Genomic DNA, 27997 nt, shown 5'->3' with positions numbered 1-27997 from the left:
GCACTCCTGTGCCGTGCTGCGTCACCTGCACTCCTGTGCCGTGTTGTGTGTCACCTGCACTCCTGTGCCGTGCTGCATGTCACCTGCAACCCTGTGCCGTCCTGAGCCTCGCCTGCACCCCTGTGCCGTGCTGCGCGTCACCTGCACCCCTGTGCCGTGCTGCGCGTCACCTGCACCCCGGTGCCCTGCTGCGTGTCACCTGCACCCCTGTGCCGTGCTGCTTGTCACCTGCACCCCTGTGCCGTGCTGCGTGTCACCTGCACCCCTGTGCCGTGCTGAGTGTCACCTGCACCCCTGTGCCGTGCTGCTTGTCACCTGCACCCCTGTGCCGTGCTGCGTGTCACCTGCAACCCTGTGCCGTGCTGAGTGTCACCTGCACCCCTGTGCCGTGCTGCGTGTCACCTGCACCCCTGTGCCGTGCTGAGTGTCACCTGCACCCCTGTGCCGTGCTGCGTGTCACCTGCACCCCTGTGCCGTGCTGCGTGTCACCTGCAACCCTGTGCCGTGCTGCGTGTCACCTGCAACCCTGTGCCGTGCTGCGTGTCACCTGCAACCCTGTGCGTGCTGCGTGTCACCTACAACCCTGTGCCGTGCTGCGTGTCACCTGCACTCCTGTGCCGTGCTGCGTGTCACCTGCACTCCTGTGCCGTGCTGCGTGTCACCTGCACCCCTGTGCCGTGCTGCGTGTCACCTGCACCCCTGTGCCGTGCTGCGTGTCACCTGCACCCCTGTGCCGTGCTGCGTGTCACCTGCACCCCTGTGCCGTTCTGCGTGTCACCTGCAACCTTGTGCCGTGCTGCGTGTCACCTACAACCCTGTGCCGTGCTGCGTGTCACCTGCACTCCTGTGCCGTGCTGCGTGTCACCTGCACCCCTGTGCCGTGCTGCGTGCCACCTGCACTCCTGTGCCGTGCTGCGTGTCACCTGCACTCCTGTGCCGTGCTGCTTGTCACCTGCACTCCTGTGCCGTGCTGCTTGTCACCTGCACTCCTGTGCCGTGCTGCGTGTCACCTGCACTCCTGTGCCGTGCTGAGTCTCACCTGCACTCCTGTGCCGTGCTGCGTGTCACCTGCACCCCTGTGCCGTGCTGCGTGTCACCTGCACTCCTGTGCCGTGCTGCGTGTCACCTGCACCGCTGTGCCATGCTGCGTGCCACCTGCACTCCTGTGCCGTGCTGCGTGTCACCTGCACTCCTGTGCCGTGCTGCGTGTCACCTGCACCCCTGTGCCGTGCTGCGTGTCACCTGCACTCCTGTGCCGTGCTGCGTGTCACCTGCACTCCTGTGCCGTGCTGCGTCACCTGCACTCCTGTCCCGTCCTGAGTCTCACCTGCACTCCTGTGCCGTGCTGCGTGTCACCTGCACTCCTGTGCCGTGCTGCGTCACCTGCACTCCTGTCCCGTCCTGAGTCTCACCTGCACTCCTGTGCCGTGCTGCGTGTCACCTGCACCTCTGTGCCGTGCTGCGTGTCACCTGCACTCCTGTGCCGTGCTGCGTGTCACCTGCACCCCTGTGCCGTGCTGCTTGTCACCTGCACTCCTGTGCCGTGCTGCGTGTCACCTGCACTCCTGTGCCGTGCTGCGTGTCACCTGCACCCCTGTGCCGTGCTGCGTGTCACCTGCACTCCTGTGCCGTGCTGCGTGTCACCTGCACCCCTGTGCCGTGCTGCGTGTCACCTGCACTCCTGTGCCGTGCTGCGTGTCACCTGCACTCCTGTGCCGTTCTGCGTGTCACCTGCACTCCTGTGCCGTGCTGCGTGTCACCTGCACCCCTGTGCCGTGCTGCGTGTCACCTGCACCCCTGTGCCGTGCTGCGTGTCACCTGCACCCCTGTGCCGTGCTGCGTGTCACCTGCACCCCTGTGCCGTTCTGCGTGTCACCTGCAACCCTGTGCCGTGCTGCGTGTCACCTACAACCCTGTGCCGTGCTGCGTGTCACCTGCACTCCTGTGCCGTGCTGCGTGTCACCTGCACCCCTGTGCCGTGCTGCGTGCCACCTGCACTCCTGTGCCGTGCTGCTTGTCACCTGCACTCCTGTGCCGTGCTGCTTGTCACCTGCACTCCTGTGCCGTGCTGCGTGTCACCTGCACTCCTGTGCCGTGCTGCGTGTCACCTGCACCCCTGTGCCGTGCTGCGTGTCACCTGCACTCCTGTGCCGTGCTGCGTGTCACCTGCACCGCTGTGCCGTGCTGCGTGTCACCTGCACTCCTGTGCCGTGCTGCGTGTCACCTGCACTCCTGTGCCGTGCTGCGTGTCACCTGCACCCCTGTGCCGTGCTGCTTGTCACCTGCACTCCTGTGCCGTGCTGCGTGTCACCTGCTCTCCTGTGCCGTGCTGCGTGTCACCTGCACTCCTGTGCCGTGCTGAGTCTCACCTGCACCCCTGTGCCGTGCTGCTTGTCACCTGCACCCCTGTGCCGTGCTGCTTGTCACCTGCACCCCTGTGCCGTGCTGCTTGTCACCTGCACCCCTGTGCCGTGCTGCTTGTCACCTGCACTCCTGTGCCGTGCTGCTTGTCACCTGCACTCCTGTGCTGTGCTGCGTGTCACCTGCACTCCTGTGCCGTGCTGCGTGTCACCTGCACTCCTGTGCCGTGCTGAGTCTCACCTGCACCCCTGTGCCGTGCTGCTTGTCACCTGCACCCCTGTGCCGTGCTGCTTGTCACCTGCACCCCTGTGCCGTGCTGCTTGTCACCTGCACCCCTGTGCCGTGCTGCTTGTCACCTGCACTCCTGTGCCGTGCTGCTTGTCACCTGCACTCCTGTGCCGTGCTGCGTGTCACCTGCTCTCCTGTGCCGTGCTGCGTGTCACCTGCTCTCCTGTGCCGTGCTGCGTGTCACCTGCTCTCCTGTGCCGTGCTGCTTGTCACCTGCTCTCCTGTGCCGTGCTGCCTGTCACCTGCACTCCTGTGCTAAACACTTTATTTTGGGGTTTGTTACTTGGTATCAGCTTCTCTTTTTGGTGTGAAATGTGCGATGTGACTTGTCCCGAGCAGCCGCATTCATGTCTGGACACCTATACTTGCACTCACGTGGTTTGTGACCTGGTACTCCCTGTGCTCCTTGGTGTTGCCTCTACATCTCCGCTTTTTTAAAATTGTGCTGTGGAATATGCGCTATAAAAATAAAAATTATTATTGTTATTGGTAATCTTATTCTACCTGTGCCCTGTGCTATGTTACCTGGTATTACCTGTGCCCTGTGCTGTTACCTGGTATCACCTGTGCCCTGTGCTGTTACCTGGTATCACCTGTGCCCTGTACTGTTATCTGGTATTACCTGTGCCATGTTACCTAGTATTACCTGGGCCCTGTGCTATGTTACATGATATTTCCTGTGTCCTGTGCTATGTTACCTGGTATTACCTGTGCTCTGTTACCTGGTTTTACCTGTGCCCTGTTACCTGGTATTACACGTGTCCTGTGCTATGTTACCTGGTTTTACCTGTGCCCTGTGCTGTTACCTGGTATTACCTGGGCCCTGTGCTATGTTACCTGGTATTACCTGTGCCCTGTGCTATGTTACCTGGTTTTACCTGTGCCCTGTTACATGGTATTACCTGGGCCCTGTGCTATGTTACCTGGTATTACCTATACCCTCTGCTATGTTACCTTGTTTTACCTGTGCCCTGTGCTATGTTACCTGGTATTACCTGTGCCCTGTTACCTGGTATTACCTGTGCCCTGTGCTATGTTACCTGGTATTACCTGTGTCCTGTTACCTGGTATTACATGTGCCCTATGCTGTTACCTCGTATTACCTGTGCTATGTGACCCGGTATTGCCTGTTACCTGGTATTACCTGTGCCCTGTGCTATGTGACCTGGTATTACCTGTGCCCTGTTACCTGGTATTACCTGTGCCCTGTGCTATGTTACCTGGTATTACCTGTGCCCTGTTACCTGGTATTATCTGGGCCCTGTGCTATGTAACCTGGTATTACCTGTGTCCTGTTACCACTTATTACCTGGGCCCTGTGCTATGTTACCTGGTATTACCTATGCCCTCTGCTATGTTACCTGGTTTTACCTGTGCCCTGTGCTATGTTACCTGGTATTACCTGTGCCCTGTGCTATGTTACCTGGTATTACCTGTGCCCTGTGCTGTTACCTGGTATTACCTGTGCCCTGTGCTATGTTACCTGGTATTACCTGGGCCCTGTGCTATGTTACCTGGTATTACCTGTGCCCTGTTACCTGGTATTACACGTGTCCTGTGCTATGTTACCTGGTATTACCTGTGCCCTGTTACCTGGTATTACCTGTGCCCTGTGCTATGTTACCTGGTATTACCTGTGCCCTGTTACCTGGTATTACCTGTGCCCTGTGCTATGTTACCTGGTATTACCTGTGCCCTGTGCTATGTTACCTGGTATTACCTGTGTCCTGTTACCTGGTATTACATGTGCCCTATGCTGTTACCTCGTATTACCTGTGCTATGTGACCCGTTATTACCTGTGCCCTGTTACCTGGTATTACCTGTGCCCTGTGCTATGTGACCTGGTATTACCTGTGCCCTGTTACCTGGTATTACCTGTGCCCTGTGCTATGTTACCTGGTATTACCTGTGCCCTGTTAACTCTTATTACCTATGCCCTGTTACCTGATATTACCTGTGCCCTTTTACCTGGTATTACCTATGCCCTGTTACCTGGTACTACCTATGCCCTGTGCTATGTTACCTGGTATTACCTGTTCCCTGTGCTATGTTACCTGGGATTATCTGTGTCTTGTGCTATGATACCTGATATTACCTGTGCCATGTACTATGTTACCTGGTATTACCTGTGCCCTGTGCTGTGTTACCTGTGCCTTGTGCTGTGCTACTTGGTATCACCTGTGCCCTGTCCTATGTTACCTGGTATTACCTGTGCCCTGTCCTATGTTACCTGGTATTACCTGTGCCCTGTGCCATGTTACCTGGTATTACCTGTGCCCTGTGCTATGTTAGCTGGTATTACCTGTACTATGTTACCTGGTATTACCTGTGCCCTTTAATATGTTAACGGTATTACCTGTGCCTTGTGCTATGTTAGCTGGTATTACCTGTGCCCTGTGCTATGTTACCTGGTATTATCTGTGCCCTGTCCTATGTTACCTGGTATTACCTGTGCCCTGTGCTATGTTACCTGGTATTACCTGTGCCTTGTGCTATGTTACCTGGTATTACCTGTGCCCTGTTACCTGGTATTACCAGTGCCTTATGCCATTATACCTGGTATTACCTTGTATTCCCTGTGTCATGTTACCTCGTTTTACCTTTGCCATGTTAACTGGTATTCCCTGTGCCCTGTGCTATGCTACCTGGTATTACCTATGCTATATTACCTGATATTACCTATGCTATGTTACCTGGTATTACCTGTGCTTTGTGCTATGTTACCTGGTATTTGTGCTGTGCTATATTACCTAGTGTTACCTTTGCCATGTTACTTGGTATTGCGTGTGTCCTGTGCCATGTTACCTGGTATTACCTGTGCCCTGTGCCATGTTACCTGGTATTACCTTTGCCATGTGCTATGTTACCTGGTCTTACCTGTGCCCTGTGCTATGTTACCTGGTATTACCTGTGCTATGTTACCTGGTATTCCCTATGCTATGTTATCTGGTATTACCGCTGTGTCCTGTGCCCTGTTACCTGGTATTACCTGTGCCCTGTGCTATGTTATCTGCTATTATCTGTGCCCTGTCTTGTGTTACCTGGTATTACCTGTGCCCTGTCCTGTGTTACTTGGTATTATCTGTGCCATGTTACCTGGTATTACCTGTGCCATGTGTTATGTTACCTGGTATCACCTGTTCCCTGTGTTATGTTACCTGGTATCACCTGTGCCATGTTGCCTGGTATTACCTGTTCCCTGTGCCATGTTACCTGGTATTACCGCCGTGCCCTGTGCTATGTTACCTGGTATTTCCTGTGCCCTGTCCTATGTTACCTGGTATTACCTGTGCCCTGTCCTATGTTACCTGGTATTACCTGTGCCTTGTACTATGTTACCGGTATTACCTGTGCCCTGTACTATGTTACCTGGTATTACCTGTGCCTTGTGCTATGTTACCTGGTATTACCTGTGCCCTGTACTATGTTACCTGGTATTACTTGTGCCCTGTGCTATGTTAGCTGGTATTACCTGTGCTATGTTACCTGGTATTACCTGTGCCCTGTACAATGTTACCGGTATTATCTGTGCCCTGTGCTATGTTAGCTGGTATTACCTGTGCCATGATACCTGGTACTACCTGTGCCCTGTGCCATGTTACCTTGTACTCCCTGTGTCATGTTACCTCGTTTTACCTTTGCCATGTTACCTGGTATTCCCTGTGCCATGTTATCTGGTTTTCCCTTGTGCTATGTTACCTGGCATTACCTGTGCCCTTTGCTATGTTATTTGATATTACCTGTGCCCTGTGCTATGTTATCTGGTATTACCTGTGCTATGTTATCTGGTATTACCTGTGCCATGTTACCTGGTATTACCTGTGCCCTGTACCATGTTGCCTGGTATTCCCTGTGCCCTGTACTATGTTACCTGGTATTACCTGTGCCCTGTGCTATGTTACCTGGTATTACCTATGCTATGTTACCTGGTATTCCCTGTGCCCTGTGCTATTTTACCTGGAATTACCTGTGCCCTGTGCTATGTTACCTGGTATTTCCTGTGCCCTGTGCTATGTTACCTGGTATTACCTATGCCCTGTTTCCTGGTATTTCCTGTGCCCTGTGCTATGTTACCTGGTATCACCTGTGCCCTATGCTATGTTACATGGTATTACCTATGCTATGTTACCTGGTATTACCTGTGCTTTGTGCTATGTTACCTGGTATTACCTGTGTGTCCTGTGCCATGATACCTGGTATTACCTGTGCCCTGTGCTATGTCACCTGGTATTACCTGTGCCATGTGCTATGTTATCTGGTATTACCTGTGCCATGTTACCTGGTTTTACCTGTGCCCTGTACCATGTTACCTGGTATTCCCTGTGCCCTGTGCTATGTTACCTGGTATTACCTGTGCCCTATGCTATGTTACCTGGTATTACCTATGCCATGTTACCTGGTATTCCCTGTGCCCTGTGCTAGATTACCTGGTATTACCTGTGCTATGTTACCTGGTATTACCTGTGCTATGTTAACTGGTATTACCTGTGTGCTGTGCTATATTACCTAGTGTTACCTGTGCCATATGCCATGTTACCTGGTATTCCGTGTGTCCTGTGCCATGTTACCTGGTATTACCTGTGTCCTGTGCCATGTTACCTGGTATTACCTGTGCCCTGTGCCATGTTACCTGGTATTACCTGTGCCATGTGCTATGATACCTGGTATTACCTGTGCTATGTTACCTGGTATTACCTGTGCTATGTTACCTGGTATTCCCTGTGCTATGTTATCTGGTATTACCGCCGTGTCCTGTGCTATGTTACCTGGTATTACCTGTGCCCTGTCCTATGTTACCTGGCATTTCCTGTGCCCTTTGCTATGTTATTTGATATTACCTGTGCCCTGTACCATGTTACCTGGTATTCCCTGTGCTATGTTACCTGGTATTACCTGTGCCCTGTGCTATGTTACCTAGTATTACCTATGCTATGTTACCTGGTATTATCTGTGCTTTGTGCTATGTTACCTGGTATTACCTGTGTGCTGTGCTATATTACCTAGTTTTACCTGTGGAATATGCCATGTTACCTGGTATTCCGTGTGTCCTGTGCTATGTTACCTGGTATTACCTGTGCCCTGTTAACTCTTATTACCTATGCCCTGTTACCTGATATTACCTGTGCCCTTTTACCTGGTATTACCTATGCCCTGTTACCTGGTACTACCTATGCCCTGTGCTATGTTACCTGGTATTACCTGTTCCCTGTGCTATGTTACCTGGGATTATCTGTGTCTTGTGCTATGATACCTGATATTACCTGTGCCATGTACTATGTTACCTGGTATTACCTGTGCCCTGTGCTGTGTTACCTGTGCCTTGTGCTGTGCTACTTGGTATCACCTGTGCCCTGTCCTATGTTACCTGGTATTACCTGTGCCCTGTCCTATGTTACCTGGTATTACCTGTGCCCTGTCCTATGTTACCTGGTATTACCTGTGCCATGTTACCTGGTATTACCTGTGCAATGTGCTGTTACCTGGTATTACCTGTGCCCTGTGCTATGTTACCTGGTATTACCTGTGCTATGTTACCTGGTGTTCCCTGTGCTCTGTTATCTGGTATTACCGCCGTGTCCTGTGCTATGTTACCTGGTATTACCTGTGCCCTGTCCTATGTTACCTGGTATTACCTGTGCCCTGTCCTATGTTACCTGGTATTATCTGTGCCCTGTGCTATGTTACTGGTATTACCTGTGCCCTGTGCTATGTTACCTGTGCCATGTTTTGTTGTAGCTGTTTTTTTTCTGTGCTGTGTTACCTGATATTGCCTGTCTCCTGTTCTCTGTTACCTGGTATTATCTGTGTCCTGTGCTATATGTTATGTTACCTGTGCCCTGTGCTATGTTACCTGGTATTACCTGTGCTATGTTACCTGGTATTACCTGTGCCCTGTGCTATTTTACTTGGTATTACCTGTGCCCTGTGCCATGTTGCCTGGTATTACCTGTGCCATGTGCTATGTTACCTGGTATTACCTGTGCCCTGTGCTATGTTACTTGGTATTACCTGTGCCATGTTACCTGGTATTACCTGTGCCCAGTGCCATGTTACCTGGTATTACCTGTGCCCTGTGCCATGTTACCTGGTATTACCTGTGCCATGTGCTATGTTACCTGGTATTACCTGTGCTATGTTACCTGGTATTACCTGTGCTATGTTACCTGGTATTCCCTGTGCTATGTTATCTGGTATTACCGCCGTGTCCTGTGCTATGTTACCTGGTATTACCTGTGCCCTGTCCTATGTTACCTGGCATTTCCTGTGCCCTTTGCTATGTTATTTGATATTACCTGTGCCCTGTACCATGTTACCTGGTATTCCCTGTGCTATGTTACCTGGTATTACCTGTGCCCTGTGCTATGTTACCTAGTATTACCTATGCTATGTTACCTGGTATTATCTGTGCTTTGTGCTATGTTACCTGGTATTACCTGTGTGCTGTGCTATATTACCTAGTGTTACCTGTGGCATATGCCATGTTACCTGGTATTCCGTGTGTCCTGTAACATGTTACCTGGTATTACCTGTGCCATGTTTTCTGGTATTACCTGTGCAATGTGCTGTTACCTGGTATTACCTGTGCCCTGTGCTATGTTACCTGGTATTACCTGTGCTATGTTACCTGGTGTTCCCTGTGCTCTGTTATCTGGTATTACCGCCGTGTCCTGTGCTATGTTACCTGGTATTACCTGTGCCCTGTCCTATGTTACCTGGTATTACCTGTGCCCTGTCCTATGTTACCTGGTATTATCTGTGCCCTGTGCTATGTTACCTGTGCCATGTTTTGTTGTAGCTGTTTTTTTTCTGTGCTGTGTTACCTGATATTGCCTGTCTCCTGTTCTCTGTTACCTGGTATTATCTGTGTCCTGTGCTATATGTTATGTTACCTGTGCCCTGTGCTATGTTACCTGGTATTACCTGTGCTATGTTACCTGGTATTACCTGTGCCCTGTGCTATGTTACTTGGTATTACCTGTGCCCTGTGCCATGTTACCTGGTATTACCTGTGCCATGTGCTATGTTACCTGGTATTACCTGTGCCCTGTGCTATGTTACTTGGTATTACCTGTGCCATGTTACCTGGTATTACCTGTGCCCAGTGCTATGTTACCTGGTATTACCTGTGCCCTGTGCTATGTTACTTGGTATTACCTGTGCTATGTTTCTTGGTATTCCCTGTGCCTTGTTACCTGTTTTTACCTGTGCCTTGTTACCTGGTATTACCTGTGCCATGTTACCTGGTAGTCCATGTGCCCCGTGCCATGCTACCTGGTTTTACCTGTTTCCTGTACTATATTTCCTGTGCCATGTGTTGTTTTAGCTGTTTTTTTCTGTGCTGTGTTACCTGATATTGCATGTCTCCTGTTCTCTGTTACCTGGTATTATCTGTGTCCTGTGCTATGTTACATTATATTACCTGTGCCCTGTGCTATGTTACCTGGTATTACCTGTGCCCTGTTACCTGGTATTACCTGTGCCCTGTGCTGTGTTACCTGGTATTACCTGTGCCCTATGCTATGTTACTTGGTATTACCTGTGCTATGTTACCTGGTATTCTCTGTGCCCCATCCTATTTTACCTGGTATTACCTGTGGCCTGTCCTGTGTTACTTGGTATTATCTGTGCCCTGTGCTATGTTAGCTGGTTTTACCTGTGCCATGTTAGCTGGTTTTACCTGTGCCCTGTGCTCTGTTACCTGGTTTTACCTGTGCCCTGTGCTATGTTACCTGGTTTTACCTGTGCCCTGTGCTATGTTACCTGGTATTACCTGTGCTCTGTGCTATGTTACCTGGTATTACCTGTGCCCTGTGCTATGTTACCTGGTATTACCTGTGCCCTGTGCTATGTTACCTGGTATTACCTGTGCCCTGTGCTATGTTTCCTGGTATTCCCTGTGTCCTGTGCTATGTTTCCTGGTATTCCCTGTGTCCTGTGCTATGTTACCTGGTATTACCTGTGCAATGCCCTGTACCAGCTATTCCTTGGACAGCGCTGCCATATAACCTCTCACTGTTTGTACTGTGATATCAGTATTGCACTTCTTGGCCCCATAACATGTTATCTAGTATTACCTGCAGCTCTTGGCATTAGCTGTATTTTCTGATGTTACCTGCCATGTCCTGTGGCCTCCTGTGTTACTCCGTATACAGTATGTGCACTCAGTATTACCTGCAGTGATATTTGCACACTCTTGACTTGATGCTTGGTATAATATTAGCTGGACATGTCTATAACTCATGTTACCTGCACTTATTTCTAACTCTCGCCATGTAGCAGACACTTATATAGTGCTGTCAGGTATTACTGTTGTTACCGGAGTAGGGTGCTCTGTTACCTGGGATGATCTCTGGTTCCAGGTGTTTCAAAGACTCTGTTGCCTTTTTACCTGATATTACTTATGAATCATCTTCTGTGCAATTTTCCCTAGTATTACCTGTGTCCCCTGGCGTGGCCTAGACACCTATAGGACATTATCGGCTTTACTCTGCGCTATCCAGTTTTATCTGACTACCTGCACCATGTTACATAGTATTACCTGTGCTCCTAGTGTTAGATGGAGGCTTGTGCAATAATACCTATCTGTACTTGAATACTTATGCTGTGCTACCAGGCATTACCTGTTCCCTATGCTGTGTTACATGTATTACTTCTGCTATGTTACCTGATATTACCTGTGCAGTGTGCCATGTTACCTGGTTTTACCTGTGCCCTGTGCTATGTTACCTGGTATTACCTGTGCCATGTTACCTGGTATTACCTGTGCCATGTTACCTGATATTACCTGTGGCATATTACCTGTATTACCTGTGCCATGTTACCTGGTATTCCCTGTGCTCTGTGCCATGTTCTCGGTATTCCGTGTACCTTGTTACCTGGTATTACCTGTGCCCTCTGCCATGTTACCTGGTTTTACCTGTGCCATGTTACCTAGTATTCCCTGTGCCCTGTTCTATGTTACCTGGTATGACCTGTGCCCTGTGCTATGTTATCTAGTATTACCTGTGCCATGTTACCTGGTTTTACCTGTACCCTGTACCATGTTATCTGGTATTCCCTGTGCCCTGTGCTATTTTACCTGGTATTACCTGTGGTTTGTGCTATGTTGCCTGGTATTACCTGTGTGCTGTGCTATATTACCTAGTGTTACCTGTGTCATATTCCATGTTACCTGGTATTCCGTGTGTCCTGTGCCATGTTACCTGGTATTACCTGTGCCATGTTGCCTGGTATTACCTGTGCCGTGTGCTATGTTACCTGGTATTACCTGTGCCCTGTGCTATGTTACCTGGTATTCCCTGTGCTATGTTATCTGGTATTACCGCCGTGTCCTGTGCTATGTTACCTGGTATTACCTGTGCCCTGTCCTATGTTACCTGGTATTACCTGTGCCCTGTCCTATGTTATATGGTATTACCTGTGCCCTGTACTATGTTACCGGTATTACCTGTGTCCTGTGCTATGTTACCTGGTATTACCTGTGTCCTGTGCTATGTTACCTGGTATTATCTGTGTCCTGTACTATGTTACCTGGTATTACCTGTGCCCTGTGCTATGTTACATGGTATTACCTGTGCCCTGTACTATGTTACCGGTTTTACCTGTGCCCTGTGCTATGTTACCTGGTATTACCTGTGCCCTGTGCTATGTTACCTGGTATTATCTGTGCCCTGTACTATGTTACATGGTATTACCTGTGTCCTGTACTATGTTACCTGGTATTACCTGTGCCCTGTGCTATGTTACCTGGTATTACCTGTGCCCTGTACTATGTTACCGGTATTACCTGTGCCCTGTACTATGTTACCGGTATTACCTGTGCTATGTTACCTGGTATTCCCTGTGCCCTATGCTATGTTACTTGGTATTACCTGTGCTATGTTACTTGGTATTCCCTGTGCCTTGTTACCTATTTTTACCTGTGCCCTGTTACCTGGTATTACCTGTGCCATGTTACCTGGTAGTCCTTGTGCCCAGTGCCATGTTACCTGGTATTACTAGTGCCCTGTGCTATTACCTGATATTACCTGTGCTATATTACCTGGTATTACCTGTGCCCTGTGCTATGTTACTTGTGCTATGTTACCTGTGCCATGTGTTGTTTTAGCTGTTTTTTTTCTGTGCTGTGTTACCTGATATTGACTGTCTCCTGTTCTCTGTTACCTGGTATTACCTGTGTCCTGTGCTATGTTACCTGGTATTACCTGTGCCCTGTGCTATGTTACCTGGTATTCCCTGTGCCCTGTGCTATGTTACTTGGTATTACCTGTGCTATGTTACCTGGTATTCCCTGTGCCCTATCCTATGTTACCTGTGCCCTGTCCTGTGTTACTTGGTATTATCTGTGCCCTGTGCCATGTTAGCTGGTATTGCCTGTGCCATGTTACCTGATTTTACCTGTGCCCTGTGCTATGTTACCTGGTATTACCTGTGTCCTGTGCTATGTAACCTGGTATTACCTGTGTCCTGTGCTATGTAACCTGGTATTACCTGTGCCATGTTACCTGGTTTTACCTGTGCCCTGTGCTATGTTACCTGGTATTACCTGTGCCCTGTGCTATGTTACCTGGTTTTACCTGTGCCCTGTGCTATGTTACCTGGTATTAGCTGTGTAATGTGCTATGTTACCTGGTATTACCTGTGCCATGTTACTTGTGCTATGTTACCTGTGCCATGTGTTGTTTTAGCTGTTTTTTTTCTGTGCTGTTACCTGATATTGACTGTCTCCTGTTCTCTGTTACCTGATATTACCTGTGCCCTGTTACCTGGTATTACACGTGTCCTGTCCTGCGCTATGTTACTTGGTATTACCTGTGCTATGTTACCTGGTATTCCCTGTGCCCTGTCCTATGTTACCTGGTATTACCTGTGCCCTGTCCTGTGTTACTTGGTATTATCTGTGCCCTGTGCCATGTTAGCTGGTATTACCTGTGCCATGTTACCTGGTTTTACCTGTGCCCTGTGCTATGTTACCTGGTATTACCTGTGTCCTGTGCTATGTTACCTGGTATTACCTGTGTCCTGTGCTATGTTACCTGGTATTACCTGTGTCCTGTGCTATGTTACCTGGTATTACCTGTGCTATGTTACCTGGTATTACCTGTGCCCTGTCCTATGTTACCTGGTATTACCTGTGCCCTGTCCTGTGTTACTTGGTATTATCTGTGCCCTGTGCCATGTTAGCTGGTATTACCTGTGCCATGTTACCTGGTTTTACCTGTGCCCTGTGCTATGTTACCTGGTATTACCTGTGTCCTGTGCTATGTTACCTGGTATTACCTGTGTCCTGTGCTATGTTACCTGGTATTACCTGTGCCATGTTACCTGGTTTTACCTGTGCCCTGTGCTATGTTACCTGGTATTACCTGTGCCCTGTGCTATGTTACCTGGTTTTACTTGTGCCCTGTGCTATGTTGCCTGGTATTACCTGTGTAATGTGCTATGTTACCTGGTTTTAACTGTGCCCTGTGCTATGTTACCTGATATTACCTGTGCCATGTTACCTGGTTTTACCTGTGCCCTGTCCTATGTTATATGGTATTACCTGTGCCCTGTACTATGATACCGGTATTACCTGTGCCCTGTGCTATGTTACCTGGTATTAACTGTGTCCTGTGCTATGTTACCTGGTATTACCTGTGCCCTCTGCTATGTTACATGGTATTACCTGTGCCCTGTGCTATGTTACCGGTATTACCTGTGCCCTGTGCTATGTTACCTGGTATTACCTGTGCCCTGTGCGATGTTACCTGGTATTACCTGTGCCCTGTCCTATGTTACATGGTATTACCTGTGCCCTGTACTATGTTACCGGTATTACCTGTGCCCTGTGCTATGTTACCTGGTATTACCTGTGCCCTGTACTATGTTATCGGTATTACCTGTGCCCTGTGCTATGTTACTTGTTATTACCTGTGCTATGTTACTTGGTATTCCCTGTGCCTTGTTACCTATTTTTACCTGTGCCCTTTTACCTGATATTACCTGTGCCATGTTACCTGGTAGTCCTTGTGCCCCGTGCCATGTTACCTGGTATTACCTGTGCTATTACCTGTGCTAGGTTACATGGTTTTACCTGTGCCCTATGCTATGTTACCTGGTATTACCTGTTTCCTATTCTATATTTCCTGTGCTATGTTACCTGGTATTATCTGTGCCCTGTGCTATGTTACCTGTGCCATGTGTTGTTTTAGCTGTTTTTTTTCTGTGCTGTGTTACCTGATATTGACTGTCTCCTGTTCTCTGTTGCCTGGTATTACCTGTGTCCTGTGCTATATGTTATGTTACCTGTGCTATGTTACCTGGTATTACCTGTGTCCTGTGCTATATGTTATGTTACCTGATATTACCTGTGTCCTGTGCTATGTTACCTGGAATTACCTGTGCCCTGTGCTATGTTACCTGGTATTACCTGTGTCCTGTGCTATGTTACTTGGTATTCCCTGTGCCTTTTTACCTATTTTTACCTGTGCCCTGTTACCTGATATTACCTGTGCCATGTTACCTGGTAGTCCTTGTGCCCCATGCCATGTTACCTGGTATTACCTGTGCCCTGTGCTATTACCTGTGCTAGGTTACATGGTTTTACCTGTGTCGTGTGCTATGTTACCTGGTATTACCTGTGCTATGTTATCTGGTATTCCCTGTGCCCCATCCTATTTTACCTGGTATTATCTGTGCCCTGTGCTATGTTAGCTGGTTTTACCTGTGCCATGTTACCTGGTTTTACCTGTGCCCTGTGCTATGTTACCTGGTTTTATCTGTGCCCTGTGCTATGTTACCTGGTATTACCTGTGCCCTGTGCTATTACCTGTGCTAGGTTACATGGTTTTACCTGTGCCGTGTGGTATGTTACCTGGTATTACCTGTGCCCTGTGCTATGTTGCTTGGTATTACCTGTGCTATGTTACCTGGTATTCCCTGTGCCCCATCCTATTTTACCTGGTATTATCTGTGCCCTGTGCTATGTTAGCTGGTTTTACCTGTGCCATGTTACCTGGTTTTACCTGTGCCCTGTGCTATGTTACCTGGTTTTACCTGTGCCCTGTGCTATGTTACCTGGTTTACCTGTGCCCTGTGCTGTCTTACCTGGTATTACCTGTGCCCTGTGCTATGTTACCTGGTATTACCTGTGCCCTGTGTTATGGTACCTGGTATTACCTGTGCCCTGTGCTATGTTACCTGGTATTACCTGTGCCCTGTGCTATATTACCTGGTATTACCTGTGCCTTGTGCTATGTTACCTGGTATTCCCTGTGCCCTGTGCTATGTTTCCTGGTATTCCCTGTGTCCTGTGCTATGTTACCTGGTATTACCTGTGCCCTGTGCTATGTTACCTGGTTTTACCTGTGCCCTGTGCTATGTTACCTGGTTTTACCTGTGCCCTGTGCTGTCTTACCTGGTATTACCTGTGCCCTGTGCTATATTACCTGGTATTACCTGTGCCTTGTGCTATGTTACCTGGTATTCCCTGTGCCCTGTGCTATGTTTCCTGGTATTCCCTGTGTCCTGTGCTATGTTACCTGGTATTCCCTGTGCCCTGTGCTATGTTACCTGGTTTTACCTGTGCCCTGTGCTATGTTACCTGGTATTACGTGTGCCCTGTGCTATGTTACCTGGTATTACCTGTGCCCTGTGCTATGTTTCCTGGTATTCCCTGTGCCCTGTGCTATGTTTCCTGGTATTCCCTGTGTCCTGTGCTATGTTACCTGGTATTACCTGTGCCCTGTGCTATGTTACCTGGTTTTACCTGTGCCCTGTGCTATGTTACCTGGTATTACGTGTGCCCTGTGCTATGTTACCTGGTATTACCTGTGCCCTGTGCTATGTTACCTGGTATTACCTGTGCCCTGTGCTATGTTACCTAGTATTACCTGGGCCCTGTGCTATGTTACCTGGTATTACCTGTGTCCTGTGCTATGTTACCTGGTATTACCTGTGCAATGCCCTGTACCAGCTATTCCTTGGACAGCGCTGCCATATAACCTCTCACTGTTTGTACTGTGATATCAGTATTGCACTTCTTGGCCCCATAACATGTTATCTAGTATTACCTGCAGCTCTTGGCATTAGCTGTATTTTCTGATGTTACCTGCCATGTCCTGTGGCCTCCTGTGTTACTCCGTATACAGTATGTGCACTCAGTATTACCTGCAGTGATATTTGCACACTCTTGACTTGATGCTTGGTATAATATTAGCTGGACATGTCTATAACTCATGTTACCTGCACTTATTTCTAACTCTCGCCATGTAGCAGACACTTATATAGTGCTGTCAGGTATTACTGTTGTTACCGGAGTAGGGTGCTCTGTTACCTGGGATGATCTCTGGTTCCAGGTGTTTCAAAGACTCTGTTGCCTTTTTACCTGATATTACTTATGAATCATCTTCTGTGCAATTTTCCCTAGTATTACCTGTGTCCCCTGGCGTGGCCTAGACACCTATAGGACATTATCGGCTTTACTCTGCGCTATCCAGTTTTATCTGACTACCTGCACCATGTTACATAGTATTACCTGTGCTCCTAGTGTTAGATGGAGGCTTGAGCAATAATACCTATCTGTACTTGAATACTTATGCTGTGCTACCAGGCATTACCTGTTCCCTATGCTGTGTTACATGTATTACTTCTGCTATGTTACCTGATATTAACTGTGCAGTGTGCCATGTTACCTGGTATTACCTGTGCCCTGTCCTATGTTACCTGGTTTTACCTGTGCTCTGTGCTATGTTACCTGGTATTACCTGTGCCCTGTGCCATGTTACCTGGTATTACCTGTGCCATGTTACCTGATATTACCTGTGGCATATTACCTGTATTACCTGTGCCATGTTACCTGGTATTCCCTGTGCTCTGTGCCATGTTCTCGGTATTCCGTGCACCTTGTTACCTGGTATTACCTGTGCCCTCTGCCATGTTACCTGGTTTTACCTGTGCCATGTTACCTAGTATTCCCTGTGCCCTGTGCTATGTTACCTGGTATGACCTGTGCCCTTTGCTATGTTATTTGATATTACCTGTGCCCTGTGCTATGTTATCTGGTATTACCTGTGCCATGTTACCTGGTATTACCTGTGCCCTGTGCCATGTTACCTGGTATTACCTGTGCCATGTTACCTGATATTACCTGTGGCATATTACCTGTATTACCTGTGCCATGTTACCTGGTATTCCCTGTGCTCTGTGCCATGTTCTCGGTATTCCGTGCACCTTGTTACCTGGTATTACCTGTGCCCTCTGCCATGTTACCTGGTTTTACCTGTGCCATGTTACCTAGTATTCCCTGTGCCCTGTGCTATGTTACCTGGTATGACCTGTGCCCTTTGCTATGTTATTTGATATTACCTGTGCCCTGTGCTATGTTATCTGGTATTACCTGTGCCATGTTACCTGGTTTTACCTGTGCCCTGTACCATGTTACCTGGTATTCCCTGTGCCCTGTGCTATTTTACCTGGTATTACCTGTGCCCTGTGCTATGTTTCCTGGTATTACCTATGCTATGTTACCTGGTATTACCTGTGGTTTGTGCTATGTTGCCTGGTATTACCTGTGTGCTGTGCTATATTACCTAGTGTTACCTGTGTCATATTCCATGTTACCTGGTATTCCGTGTGTCCTGTGCCATGTTACCTGATATTACCTGTGCCATGTTGCCTGGTATTACCTGTGCTATGTTACCTGGTATTCCCTGTGCTATGTTATCTGGTATTACTGCCGTGTCCTGTGCTATGTTACCTGGTATTACCTGTGCCCTGTCCTATGTTACCTGGTATTACCTGTGCCCTGTACTATGTTACCGGTATTACCTGTGTCCTGTGCTATGTTACCTGGTATTACCTGTGTCCTGTGCTATGTTACCTGGTATTAACTGTGTCCTGTGCTATGTTACCTGGTATTACCTGTGCCCTGTGCTATGTTAACATGGTATTACCTGTGCCCTGTACTATGTTACCGGTATTACCTGTGCCCTGTGCTATGTTAACATGGTATTACCTGTGCCCTGTGCTATGTTACCTGGTTTTACCTGTGCCCTGTGCTATGTTACCTGGTATTACCTGTGCCCTGTGCTATGTTACCTGGTATTACCTGTGCCCTGTCCTATGTTACATGGTATTACCTGTGCCCTGTACTATGTTACCGGTATTACCTGTGCCCTGTGCTATGTTACCTGGTATTACCTGTGCCCTGTACTATGTTACCGGTATTACCTGTGCCCTGTACTATGTTACCGGTATTACCTGTGCTATGTTACCTGGTATTCCCTGTGCCCTATGCTATGTTACTTGGTATTACCTGTGCTATGTTACTTGGTATTCCCTGTGCCTTGTTACCTATTTTTACCTGTGCCCTGTTACCTGGTATTACTTGTGCCATGTTACCTGGTAGTCCTTGTGCCCCGTGTCATGTTACCTGGTATTACTAGTGCCCTGTGCTATTACCTGATATTACCTGTGCCCTGTGCTATGTTACTTGTGCTATGTTACCTGTGCCATGTGTTGTTTTAGCTGTTTTTTTTCTGTGCTGTGTTACCTGATATTGACTGTCTCCTGTTCTCTGTTACCTGGTATTACCTGTGCCCTGTGCTATGTTACCTGGTATTCCCTGTGCCCTGTGCTATATTACTTGGTATTACCTGTGCTATGTTACCTGGTATTCCCTGTGCCCTATCCTATGTTACCTGGTATTACCTGTGCCCTGTCCTGTGTTACTTGGTATTATCTGTGCCCTGTGCCATGTTAGCTGGTATTACCTGTGCCATGTTACCTGGTTTTACCTGTGCCCTGTGCTATGTTACCTGGTATTACCTGTGTCCTGTGCTATTTTACCTGGTATTACCTGTGTCCTGTGCTATGTTACCTGGTATTACCTGTGCCATGTTAGCTGATATTACCTGTGCCATGTTACCTGGTTTTACCTGTGCCCTGTGCTATGTTACCTGGTATTACCTGTGCCCTGTGCTATGTTACCTGGTTTTACCTGTGCCCTGTGCTATGTTACCTGGTATTAGCTGTGTAATGTGCTATGTTACCTGGTATTACCTGTGCCCTGTGCTATGTTACTTGTGTTATGTTACCTGTGCCATGTGTTGTTTTAGCTGTTTTTTTTCTGTGGTGTGTTACCTGATATTGACTGTCTCCTGTTCTCTGTTACCTGGTATTATCTGTGCCCTGTGCTATGTTACCTGGTATTACCTGTGCCCTGTGCTATGTTACTTGGTATTACCTGTGCTATGTTACCTGGTATTCCCTGTGCCCTATCCTATGTTACCTGGTATTACCTGTGCCCTGTCCTGTGTTACTTGGTAATATCTTTGCCTTGTGCCATGTTAGCTGGTATTACCTGTGCCATGTTACCTGGTTTTACCTGTGCCCTGTGCTATGTTACCTGGTATTACCTGTGTCCTGTGCTATGTTACCTGGTATTACCTGTGTCCTGTGCTATGTTACCTGGTATTACCTGTGCCATGTTACCTGGTTTTACCTGTGCCCTGTGCTATGTTACCTGGTATTACCTGTGCCATGTTACCTGGTTTTACCTGTGCCCTATGCTATGTTACCTGGTATTACCTGTGCCCTGTGCTATGTTACCTGGTTTTACCTGTGCCCTGTGCTATGTTACCTGGTATTACCTGTGTAATGTGCTATGTTACCTGGTTTTAACTGTGCCCTGTGCTATGTTACCTGATATTACCTGTGCCATGTTACCTGGTTTTATCTGTGCCCTGTGCTATGTTATATGGTATTACCTGTGTCCTGTACTATGTTACCGGTATTACCTGTGCCCTCTGCTATGTTACATGGTATTACCTGTGCCCTGTGCTATGTTATCGGTATTACCTGTGCCCTGTGCTATGTTACCTGGTATTACCTGTGCCCTATCCTATGTTACCTGGTATTACCTGTGCCCTGTCCTGTGTTACTTGGTATTATCTGTGCCCTGTGCTATGTTACCTGGTTTTACCTGTGCCCTGTGCTATGTTACCTCGTATTACCTGTGCCATGTTACCTGGTTTTACCTGTGCCCTGTGCTATGTTACCTGGTATTACCTGTTTCCTGTGCTATGTTACCTGGTATTACCTGTGTCCTGTGCTATGTTACCTGGTATTACCTGTGCCATGTTACCTGGTTTTTCCTGTGCCCTGTGCTATGTTACCTGGTTTTACCTGTGCCCTGTGCTATGTTACCTGGTTTTACCTGTGCCCTGTGCTGTGTTACCTGGTATTACCTGTGCCCTGTGCTATGTTACCTGGTATTACCTGTGCCCTGTGCTATGTTACCTGGTATTCCCTGTGCCCTGTGCTATGTTACCTGGTATTACCTGTGCCCTGTCCTGTGTTACTTGGTATTATCTGTGCCCTGTGCTATGTTACCTGGTTTTACCTGTGCCCTGTGCTATGTTACCTGGTATTACCTGTGCCATGTTACCTGGTTTTACCTGTGCCCTGTGCTATGTTACCTGGTATTACCTGTTTCCTGTGCTATGTTACCTGGTATTACCTGTGCCATGTTACCTGGTTTTACCTGTGCCCTGTGCTATGTTACCTGGTATTACCTGTGCCATGTTACCTGGTTTTACCTGTGCCCTGTGCTATGTTACCTCGTATTACCTGTGCCATGTTACCTGGTTTTACCTGTGCCCTGTGCTATGTTACCTGGTTTTACCTGTGCCCTGTGCTATGTTACCTGGTATTACCTGTGCCATGTTACCTGGTTTTACCTGTGCCCTGTGCTATGTTACCTGGTATTACCTGTTTCCTGTGCTATGTTACCTGGTATTACCTGTGCCATGTTACCTGGTTTTACCTGTGCCCTGTGCTATGTTACCTGGTATTACCTGTGCTATGTTACCTGGTTTTACCTGTGCCCTGTGCTATGTTACCTGGTATTACCTGTGCCATGTTACCTGGTTTTACCTGTGCCCTGTGCTATGTTACCTCGTATTACCTGTGCCATGTTACCTGGTTTTACCTGTGCCCTGTGCTATGTTACCTGGTATTACCTGTTTCCTGTGCTATGTTACCTGGTATTACCTGTGTCCTGTGCTATGTTACCTGGTATTACCTGTGCCATGTTACCTGGTTTTTCCTGTGCCCTGTGCTATGTTACCTGGTTTTACCTGTGCCCTGTGCTATGTTACCTGGTTTTACCTGTGCCCTGTGCTGTGTTACCTGGTATTACCTGTGCCCTGTGCTATGTTACCTGGTATTACCTGTGCCCTGTGCTATGTTACCTGGTATTCCCTGTGCCCTGTGCTATGTTACCTGGTATTACCTGTGCCCTATGCTATGTTACCTGGTTTTACCTGTGCCCTGTGCTATGTTACCTGGTTTTACCTGTGCCCTGTGCTGTCTTACCTGGTATTACCTGTGCCCTGTGCTATGTTACCTGGTATTACCTGTGCCCTGTGTTATGTTACCTGGTATTACCTGTGCCCTGTGCTATGTTACCTGGTATTACCTGTGCCCTGTGCTATATTACCTGGTATTACCTGTGCCTTGTGCTATGTTACCTGGTATTCCCTGTGCCCTGTGCTATGTTTCCTTGTATTACCTGTGCCCTGTGCTATGTTACCTGGTATTACCTGTGCCCTGTGCTATATTACCTGGTATTACCTGTGCCCTGTGCTATGTTACCTGGTATTACCTGTGCTATATTACCTGGTATTACCTGTGCCCTGTGCTATATTACCTGGTATTACCTGTGCCTTGTGCTATGTTACCTGGTATTCCCTGTGCCCTGTGCTATGTTTCCTGGTATTCCCTGTGTCCTGTGCTATGTTACCTGGTATTACCTGTGCCCTGTGCTATGTTACCTGGTTTTACCTGTGCCCTGTGCTATGTTACCTGGTTTTACCTGTGCCCTGTGCTGTCTTACCTGGTATTACCTGTGCCCTGTGCTATATTGCCTGGTATTACCTGTGCCTTGTGCTATGTTACCTGGTATTCCCTGTGCCCTGTGCTATGTTTCCTGGTATTCCCTGTGTCCTGTGCTATGTTACCTGGTATTACCTGTGCCCTGTGCTATGTTACCTGGTTTTACCTGTGCCCTGTGCTATGTTACCTGGTATTACGTGTGCCCTGTGCTATGTTACCTGGTATTCCCTGTGCCCTGTGCTATGTTACCTGGTATTCCCTGTGTCCTGTGCTATGTTACCTTGTATTACCTGGGCCCTGTGCTATGTTTCCTGGTATTACCTGTGCCCTGTCCTATGTTACCTGGTATTACCTGTGCCCTGTGCTATGTTACCTGGTTTTACCTGTGCTCTGTGCTATGTTACCTGGTATTACCTGTGCCCTGTGCTATGTTACCTGGTTTTACCTGTGCTCTGTGCTATGTTACCTGGTTTTACCTGTGCTCTGTGCTATGTTACCTGGTATTACCTGTGCCCTGTGCCATGTTACCTGGTATTACCTGTGCCCTGTGCTATGTTACCTGGTTTTACCTGTGCTCTGTGCTATGTTATCTGGTATTACCTGTGCTCTGTGCTATGTTACCTGGTATTACCTGTGCCCTGTGCTATGTTAACTGGTATTACCTGTGCCCTGTGCTATGTTACCTGGTATTACCTGTGCCCTGTGCTATGTTACCTGGTTTTACCTGTGCTCTGTGCTATGTTACCTGGTATTACCTGTGCCCTGTGCTATGTTACCTGGTTTTACCTGTGCTCTGTGCTATGTTATCTGGTATTACCTGTGCTCTGTGCTATGTTACCTGGTATTACCTGTGCCCTGTGCTATGTTAACTGGTATTACCTGTGCCCTGTGCTATGTTACCTGGTATTACCTGTGCCCTGTGCTATGTTACCTGGTTTTACCTGTGCTCTGTGCTATGTTACCTGGTTTTACCTGTGCTCTGTTACCTGGTATTACCTGTGCCCTGTGCTATGTTACCTGGTTTTACCTGTGCTCTGTCCTATGTTACCTGGTTTTACCTGTGCTCTGTGCTATGTTACCTGGTATTACCTGTGCCCTGTGCTATGTTAACTGGTATTACCTGTGCCCTGTGCTATGTTACCTGGTATTACCTGTTCCCTATGCTATGTTACCTGGTATTACCTGTTCCCGGTGCTGTGTTACCTGGTATTACCTGTTCCCTATGCTGTGTTACCTGGTTCTACCTGTTCCCGGTGCTATGCTACCTGGTATTACCTTTGCTATGTTACCTGGTATTACCTGTTTCCTGTGCTATGTTTCCTGGTATTACCTGTGTCCTCTGCTATGTTACCTGGTATTACCTGTGCCCTGTGCTATGTTACCTGGTATTACCTGTGCCCTGTACTATGTTATATGGTATTACCTGTGTCCTCTGCTATGTTACCTGGTATTCCCTGTGCCCTGTGCTATGTTTCCTGGTTTTACCTGTTCCCTGGTAAGCCAAGCCTCTGACTCCGACTCCTCAATTTCCATGCCACCGATTCTGACTCCACGACTCCGACCCCCTCATACTTGGCTCATGTGTAAGTGATGAATTTCCCGCAGCACAGATTCATCTCCGTAAAGTCCAGACCCTGAGATCAGGAACAGGACGGACATTTATAGGACATTTCATAACTTTCCCAAACTCTTATGAAACAATATTCCCCATAAACTGCATTGAACGACTGCACCCAATTTATTATATATTTTAGGAGTCGGTCCATGTGCTGTTACCTTCTGTTACCCGTGTGCTGTGCACACACCTGACTTGTTGCTTCAGTTAGTCGCAGTTTTATAGCTGTATCTGGTAGTATTAGGGCTTGTTCACATGCTGTGTTTATGCCGCTTTTTTTTTTTCACTGTTTGTTTTAGCTATGGGGAAAATAGGAAATTAATTACAGCACTAGTAAAATGGCGGAAATCGCTGAGCTCTCCGGGATAAAATCTGCAGAGTCCACTCCATCACCCATTCGTATGAATGGTAAAAAACGTGCAGAGATGGCGGTGAACGTTCAGAGATGGCGTTGAACGTGCAGAGATGGCGGTGAACGTGTAGAGATGGCGGTGAACGTGTAGAGATGGCGGTGAACGTGTAGAGATGGCGGTGAACGTGCAGAGATGGCGGTAAACGTGCAGAGATGGCGGTGAACGTGTAGAGATGGCGGTGAACGTGCAGAGATGGCGGTGAACGTGCAGAGATGGCGGTAAACGTGCAGAGATGGCGGTAAACGTGCAGAGATGGCGGTGAACGTTCAGAGATGGCGGTGAACGTGCAGAGATGGCGGTAAACGTGCAGAGATGGCGGTGAACGTGTAGAGATGGCGGTGAACGTGCAGAGATGGCGGTAAACGTGCAGAGATGGCGGTAAACGTGTAGAGATGGCGGTGAACGTGTAGAGATGGCGGTAAACGTGCAGAGATGGCGGTAAACGTGTAGAGATGGCGGTGAACGTGTAGAGATGGCGGTGAACGTGCAGAAATGGCGGTAAACGTGCAGAGATGGCGGTGAACGTGCAGAAATGGCGGTAAACGTGCAGAGATGGCGGTAAACGTGCAGAGATGGCGGTGAACGTGCAGAGATGGCGGTGAACGTGCAGAGATGGCGGTGAACTGGCGGTAAACGTGTAGAGATGGCGGTGAACATGCAGAGATGGCGGTGAACGTGCAGAGATGGCGGTGAACGTGTAGAGATGGCGGTGAACGTGCAGAGATGGCGGTGAACTGGCGGTAAACGTGTAGAGATGGCGGTGAACGTGTAGAGATGGCGGTGAACGTACAGAGATGGCGGTGAACGTGTAGAGATGGCGGTGAACGTGCAGAGATGGCGGTGAACGTGTAGAGATGGCGTTGAACGTGCAGAGATGGCGGTGAACGTGCAGAGATGGCGGTGAACGTGCAGAGATGGCGGTGAACTGGCGGTAAACGTGTAGAGATGGCGGTGAACGTGCAGAGATGGCGGTGAACATGTAGAGATGGCGGTGAACTGGCGGTAAACGTGTAGAGATGGTGGTGAACGTGTAGAGATGGCGGTGAACGTGCAGAGATGGCGGTGAACGTGCAGAGATGGCGGTAAGCGTGCAGAGATGGCGGTGAACGTGCAGAGATGGCGGTGAACGTGTAGAGATGGCGGTGAACGTGCAGAGATGGCGGTGAACGTACAGAGATGGCGGTGAACGTGTAGAGATGGCGGTGAACGTGCAGAGATGGCGGTGAACGTGCAGAGATGGCGGTGAACGTGTAGAGATGGCGGTGAACGTGTAGAGATGGCGGTGAACGTGCAGAGATGCGGGTAAACGTGCAGAGATGGCGGTGAACGTGTAAAGATGGCGGTGAACGTGCAGAGATGGCGGTGAACGTGCAGAGATGCGGGTAAACGTGCAGAGATGGCGGTGAACGTGTAAAGATGGCGGTGAACGTGCAGAGATGGCGGTGAACGTGCAGAGATGGCGGTGAACGTGTAGAGATGGCGGTGAACGTGCAGAGATGGCGGTGAACGTGCAGAGATGGCGGTGAACGTGTAGAGATGGCGGTGAACGTGTAGAGATGGCGGTGAACGTGCAGAGATGGCGGTGAACGTGCAGAGATGGCGGTGAACGTGCAGAGATGGCGGTGAACGTGCAGAGATGGCGGTGAACGTGCAGAGATGGCGGTGAACGTGCAGAGATGGCGGTAAACGTGCAGAGATGGCGGTGAACGTGCAGAGATGGCGGTGACCGTGCAGAGATGGCGGTGAACGTGCAGAGATGGCGGTAAACGTGCAGAGATGGCGGTGAACGTGTAGAGATGGCGGTGAACGTGCAGAGATGGCGGTGAACGTGTAGAGATGGCGGTGAACGTGTAGAGATGGCGGTGAACGTGCAGAGATGGCGGTGAACGTGTAGAGATGGCGGTGAACGTGCAGAGATGGCGGTGAACGTGCAGAGATGGCGGTGAACGTGTAGAGATGGCGGTGAACGTGCAGAGATGGCGGTGAACGTGCAGAGATGGCGGTGAACGTGTAGAGATGGCGGTAAGCGTGCAGAGATGGCGGTGAACGTGCAGAGATGGCGGTGAACGTGCAGAGATGGCGGTGAACGTGCAGAGATGGCGGTGAACGTGTAGAGATGGCAGTGAACGTGCAGAGATGGCGGTGAACGTGCAGAGATGGCGGTGAACGTGTAGAGATGGCGGTGAACGTGCAGAGATGGCGGTGAAAGTGCAGAGATGGCGGTGAACGTGCAGAGATGGCGGTGAACGTGCAGAGATGGCGGTGAACGTGTAGAGATGGCGGTGAACGTGCAGAGATGGCGGTGAACGTGCAGAGATGGCGGTGAACGTGTAGAGATGGCGGTGAACGTGCAGAGATGGCGGTGAAAGTGCAGAGATGGCGGTGAACGTGCAGAGATGGCGGTGAACGTGCAGAGATGGCGGTGAACGTGCAGAGATGGCGGTGAACGTGTAGAGATGGCGGTGAACGTGTAGAGATGGCGGTAAGCGTGCAGAGATGGCGGTGAACGTGCAGAGATGGCGGTGAACGTGTAGAGATGGCGGTGAACGTGCAGAGATGGCGGTGAACGTGCAGAGATGGCGGTGAACGTGTAGAGATGGCGGTAAGCGTGCAGAGATGGCGGTGAACGTGCAGAGATGGCGGTGAACGTGCAGAGATGGCGGTGAACGTGCAGAGATGGCGGTGAACGTGTAGAGATGGCGGTGAACGTGCAGAGATGGCGGTGAACGTGCAGAGATGGCGGTGAACGTGCAGAGATGGCGGTGAACGTGTAGAGATGGCGGTGAACGTGCAGAGATGGCGGTGAACGTGCAGAGATGGCGGTGAACGTGCAGAGATAGCGGTGAACGTGCAGAGATGGCGGTGAACGTGCAGAGATGGCGGTGAACGTGCAGAGATGGCGGTGAACGTGTAGAGATGGCGGTGAACGTGCAGAGATGGCGGTGAAAGTGCAGAGATGGCGGTGAACGTGCAGAGATGGCGGTGAACGTGTAGAGATGGCGGTGAACGTGTAGAGATGGCGGTGAACGTGTAGAGATGGCGGTGAACGTGCAGAGATGGCGGTGAACGTGTAGAGATGGCGGTGAACGTGCAGAGATGGCGGTGAACGTGCAGAGATGGCGGTGAACGTGCAGAGATGGCGGTGAACGTGCAGAGATGGCGGTGAACGTGTGCTTTATTCATCTTACTTCTTGTGAACTGTTTGGTTTTTGCAGCAGAAAAACACAATACTCATAAATCCTCACCGCGTGCACATCCACCGCCTCGCTCCGGCCTCGCTCCCTCGTCTCTCATTAAAAGCCTGACACTTTACACCACAAAGAAAGAAGTGAACGCGGGGAACCCGGTGATGGCAGTGACAGGCGGTGTGCCGGCCGAGGTGTGCGCTGTCAGCGCGCTGCGGTCACCGACTCTGCACTGCGGATCCGGAGCTCCGTCACG

At 49.2% G+C, this 27997-nt stretch overlaps 1 protein-coding gene across 2 annotated transcripts in view; it reads left to right on the top strand.

The window, feature by feature from the left end:
- DNMT3A (DNA methyltransferase 3 alpha) overlaps nt 1-27997 on the top strand; it is a 473310-nt gene that overhangs the window by 90874 nt on the left and 354439 nt on the right. The gene's annotated exons all lie outside the window — the stretch shown is intronic.

Source organism: Phyllobates terribilis, unplaced genomic scaffold (assembly GCF_046119375.1).
Source record: "Phyllobates terribilis strain yellow unplaced genomic scaffold, ASM4611937v1 Scaffold_3__8_contigs__length_932513732, whole genome shotgun sequence".
Taxonomy (NCBI): Eukaryota; Metazoa; Chordata; class Amphibia; order Anura; family Dendrobatidae; genus Phyllobates; species Phyllobates terribilis.
This window is presented reverse-complemented; position numbering and strand designations above follow the sequence as displayed.